This window comes from Xyrauchen texanus, chromosome 31 (genome assembly GCF_025860055.1).
Source record: "Xyrauchen texanus isolate HMW12.3.18 chromosome 31, RBS_HiC_50CHRs, whole genome shotgun sequence".
Taxonomy (NCBI): Eukaryota; Metazoa; Chordata; class Actinopteri; order Cypriniformes; family Catostomidae; genus Xyrauchen; species Xyrauchen texanus.
Genome location: NC_068306.1, coordinates 2,659,673 through 2,665,460, shown reverse-complemented (window position 1 = coordinate 2,665,460; position 5,788 = coordinate 2,659,673).

Sequence of the window (5,788 nt, the reverse complement as noted above, 5' to 3'; positions counted from 1 at the left end):
GTAAATTGAATTATGACATTAAATTAATTTGAGATGATCATCAAGTTCAGTCGGTCGTGAAATGTTTCTGGACAAATCTGCGGGACATAATGCAGTTGTGATGCTTTAGATTAAATGATTGTTCAAATATTGAATATCAGCAATGAATCATATAAACCCTGATATTACACCACATCAGTTCTTCTGTAATATCTGTGCACACATCATAAACACATCCATGATGGTCCTTATACTAAAACTGAAAGTTCCCCCATAGTGCAGGCTGCCAGCTTGAACATGACCATGACGAACCGGTGACAACCTGCGACAGGTGCAACATCAGGACCAATATTACAGTCCTATCAGAAGAACAACTGCAATTCATCCTCTTCTGAATGTATTTATTTGTTAATTAAAATGACAGTAAGATGGTTCATTTCAATGAATTGTCTCAATAATCTCCCCATGTAACTAAAACTTCAGAGGAAAAACATTAGGGGCATCTGGGAGGTGAATTAGCGATAAACACGAAAAGTGGATGGAGTTTAATACTTTTTGTTTGACTTTAATGTGATATTTAGCGAGAGAGAGAGAGAGAGAGAGAGAGAGAGAGAGAGAGAGAGAGAGAGATCCGATGGCAGTTGGCAGCAAAAAATATCAGCTCCTGCTGTAACTTTCATTTTTGCCAGAAAATGTATGTTTTATGACTCAAACGATACTTAAATTATTGGAAACTAAACTAATATCAAAAGAGGCAGAAGATTTTTAAGGTAAGACCTCTAAGAAATTTAAAGATCACATCAAATATTACATATAACCTAAATATCAAGCTAACTGCTAGCCAAGCTAACATTCCATGGCAGTTAAAACAGCTGATCACAGCTCGGGCCTGTCTAAGGCAGTTGCATCTTTCAAAACTGAAGAGGAGCTGGAGATCATATATCCAGCAGAGGTTTTAACAAACAAAGATAGGAAGAAGATGAAAGAGATGATCCTTAGAGAGAATCCAGAGATGCTGTTGTCTGATTACAGTGGATCAGAACCAAACAGAGTCCGGTGTAACCTGCTCTACTTCACTGATCACCCATCAGCCTGGCACAGCACCCTCATAACTGCCATGCACTGCAGCAGAAAAGGTGGCATCAGTAAAGGTAGACAAATCACTCTAGAAGGAGAAAAGGAGATAAAGCTGACTGTAAACCTGTATCACAATGGTACAGTCATGGTCCAGGGGTCAGAACCCAGCCTTGATGAATTCCAGAAGAATTTCATGGACTTTAAAATAAAGGTTCAGATGTTTAAGAAAGATCCTGAGGTGAAGAGCCGTGAAGAGTCCTACAACAAAACAGCCACAAACACTGACCTCAGCTCGAGCACCCCTGTAGCATACAGAAACACTGTCTCTCCAGCATCTCCAAAGATCAAGGCCTTGAGAGACAACATCGCTGAGCTGGAGCAGGACTACTTCCTGTTTAAAGAGGAAACTACCAACAGCCTCTGCCAGCTCAAAAACCAGACCAGCCACCTCAGCACACAACAACTTCAGCAGCTCTTCTCTGCTGTCAGACAGCTGGAGGAGAACAATCAGGAGCTGCGAGAGGAGCTGATGAGGGTGAGAGAGGAGCTGATCAAGAGAGATCAACACAGCAATATGCTGGAGAAACAACTGGAGGAGATGAGACAACAGCTACACATAAACCCTGAACATATCACAACCACAGAGTCACTCAACACCTCTCCTCCTGAACACATCACAAACACAACACAACATCAGCAGTGTGTCAACACACAAACACACACCATCCCATCCCCTGCATCCACGCAAGTTTCTCAGGTCTCTCAAGCTTCTCAGAACTCCAAGAGAAAAGACATCAGCACCAGACAGAGATCTCCACAGACCACAACATCTATCAGCAGCAACAGAGAAGAGAAGAGACAACACATCATCATCCTCTGTGACTCCAACGGCAACCACCTCGACCAGAGACGACTGTTTCCAGGGAGAACTGTGAGGAAACTCTGGTGTCCCACCTCTCACTCTGCTTTGAAACTGCTGAGAGAAGGAGAATTGGGCGCCCCCTCACACATTATACTGCACACTGGGACAAACGACCTCAGCACCAGGAGAGTGGACGTCGCCAAAGCTCTCATCACCGTGGTGAAATCAGCTAGAGGGATCTACCCCAGTGCCAGAGTCATCATCTCTACACTTCTGCCTCGCAGAGATGTCCCACAAAACATCATCAATGCCATTAATGCAGAGATAACTGATGTGTGTGCACTCGTGCCAAATGTTCATATAGCAAACCATCAGCGCATCACTCATGCGCACCTATATGACCATCTCCACATTCATCGAGACGGCATGAGACTGTTTGCAAAATCCATCAAGGACGCGGCTCTGAGGAGCCCCCAGATAACACGTCCTGTCAGAGAGGAGAGGGTCACACGGCACCCCGGCAGACAGTCGGACAGCTACGCCGCTGTTGTGGCTGGTAGAGGTAGTTCAGACACCAGTGACCTCAGCCAGATCAAAAACATGCTGAAGATTATATGTGATAATCTATTAACTTAATTACCTACAATGTGAGTTTAGTCAAGCATATTCTTTAATCCTTTATTATTACTGTTATTATTATTATTTTGTGATGCATTTTAATTGATTTTAATTGATTTACAAAACACTATTGGGTTGTAAAATCAGATATTATTCTTTCTGGTAAATAGAAAATTTCTCAATGTCAGTCATTTAAAATAACATGCTACAACATTCAGGGGATGATCTCTTCATCTTTTGGAGAGAAAAGCACTAACCCTGATTTATTAAATATTGTATATAGTTCAGATATAATTATATTACTTGAGACATGGAGTTGTTTAGAGTCTCAAACTTACACCCCTTTAAACTACAGAGAGTTATTTATACCTTCAATGAAAACCCCTCATGTTAAGAATGGAAGAGATTCAGGAGGAATTATAGTTTGGTTTAAAGAGCATCTTTCCCACTATATTCAACCTGTAAAAAAAGGGAAAACTCATATCTGGATGAAAATGAATAAGGAAGTCATTTGTTCAGATGAGGATATGTATCTATGTGCAGTGTATATCCCCCCCATACGAGTCCCCCTATTATAATGAGGACACCTTACCCACACTACAGTCAGAGATCGTTCAGTTTCAGTCTCTGGGCTCTGTGCTGGTAATGGGGGATCTGAATGCAAGAACCGGAAAGGAACCAGACTACATTAGTTCAGCTGGCGATAAATATATTAATAGTGCACATATACAGCAGAATCAACTCTGTACTAAAGCCCGTCAGAACTATGACAGCACGATAAACAGACATGGGAAACACGTCCTGCAGCTCTGTAAAAGTCTGGGGTTATATATAGTTAATGGCAGGACAAGGGGAGACTCTCTGGGTCGATTTACTTACTGCTCACCTCGAGGTAGCAGCACAGTGGACTATGCTATTACAGATCTAGACCACAATAAGATCAACTACTTCATGGTGATGTCACAGCTTCCCTTCTCAGATCACAGCCATATAGTCATGAGTATAAACAAGTCAGCAAATCTGCCATCTTCTGATCAGAACATTCAATTGTATTCCCTCCCCACCAAATTTATATGGAAAAATGACAGTCCTGCACGGTATGAGGCAGAGCTCCACAGCATTCATGTCCAGAATATGATGGACACATTTATCTACACCAAATTTAGACAAGACAAGACAAGGATCAATTCGGCAACAGAACAGTTAACCAAAATATTTCATACAGTAGCCGGCAAAGCCCTGAGAATAAGACAAATGTACAGGAGAAAGAAAGAAATCATTAAAGCCGATTGGTTTGATAAAGATTGTCAATCATTAAGAAAGGAATTACGATCATTATCAAATGAAAAACACAGAGACCCCGCAAACCAGCACACACGCTCCACATATCACCAAACACTGAACATGTACACGTCACTACTGAGAAGGAAAAGAGCTGATCACATGACAGCTAAACTCAACAAGATCGAGGAGGCCGTCAATGAAAACTACTTTTGGGATTTATGGAATCATTTAGATCAATCAAAAAAAGTCAAATCCACTCCCATCTGTAACCCAAAACTCTGGACAGAACATTTCAGAAACCTCTATTTACAAAATGAACCAAACCCCAGCCAAAAACACCTGACCTCTCAACTAAACAATCTGGAACACACAATAAAAGATCAATTAAACCATTTGGACGCCCCCATATCTTTAAATGAACTGAATGAAAGGATGAAATCCCTCAAAAATAACAAATCTTGTGGCTTGGATGGAATATGTAATGAGATGCTGAAACACAGCAGCCCCAAACTCAAAGATGCTATTCTGAAATTATTCAATCTCTTATTAAAATCAGGACACTTTCCTCAGAACTGGAAGAAAAATCAAATAACCCCAATCCTCAAACAAGGGGACAAGTACAACCCCAATAATTACAGGGGCATTACAGTCAGCAGCAACCTCGGGAAACTCTTCTGTTGCATTATAAACAACAGATTAGTGAACTTCATCCAAGAACACAAGACACTAAATACATGTCAGATTGGATTCATGCCTAAACAGAGAACAACTAATCACATCTACACACTTCACTCACTTATACAGAAATATGTTCAGCAAACAAAACAAGGCAAAATATTCGGCTGCTTCATTGACTTTAAAAAGGCCTTTGATTGTGTTTGGCATGACGGACTCTTCCTGAAACTCATCCAGAGTGGCATCGGAGGAAAGACATATGATGTCATAAAAGACATGTACACTGAAAATAAATGCTGCGTGAAGATTAATGACAAAAGAACCAATTATTTCAATCAGACCAAGGGAGTTCATCAAGGCTGCAGCCTCAGCCCAACTCTATTTAATATCTATATTAATGAATTGGCCACAACTCTTCAAAACTCATCTTGCCCTGGACTGATCTTAGATGGCAGAGAAATCAAATGCCTCCTTTACGCTGACGACCTGCTGCTGCTGTCCCCTAATGAAGAGGGACTACATCAAAGCCTCTCCATTTTAGAAACATATAGCAGAGATTGGGCTTTACCATTAAACATGGAGAAGTCCAAAGTCATGATCTTTCAGAAAAAAAATCGCATTTTGAGCAATAAATATATATTCACAATCGGGGGAAGAATCCTTCATCATGTCAACCACTATAATTATTTGTGTCTTACAATCTCTGCTTCAGGACAGTTTGATTTGGCAATAAAAGATCTGATAGACAAAGCCCGTAGGACATATTATAGTATAAGAAAATCATTATTTAAATTCAACCCCCCCATTAAACTGTGGTTGAAAGTCTTCGACAGCATCATCAAACCAATACTCCTCTATGGCTGTGAAATCTGATGGCCTCAAATATAAATTAAATTATGAATCTTGGGACAAAAGCCCTGTTGAAATTTTCCACCTAGAATTCTGTAAAAACATCCTGGGAGTTCACAGAAGTGCCCCGAATCTGGGCTGTAGAGCAGAACTGGGCCGGTTCCCTCTCCTCACTGAAATCCAGAAGAGAGCAGCTCAATTCTGGTTCCATTTGTCAGACGCACCTCCAGATAATTACCATCACTGTGCCTTTAATCACAGGACAGGACACCCAGAGAGTGACCCTATGCACTATTTAGTAGAAAAATATCAGCTAAATTCATCCATCCAGTTCAGATTGGCCAAACTGAAACAGACAGACAGAATAACGCAGGAAGAATACATTCACGATTGGCAGCACAAAGTCACTCAGGTACATAAATTAAACTACTTCCACAGAATTAA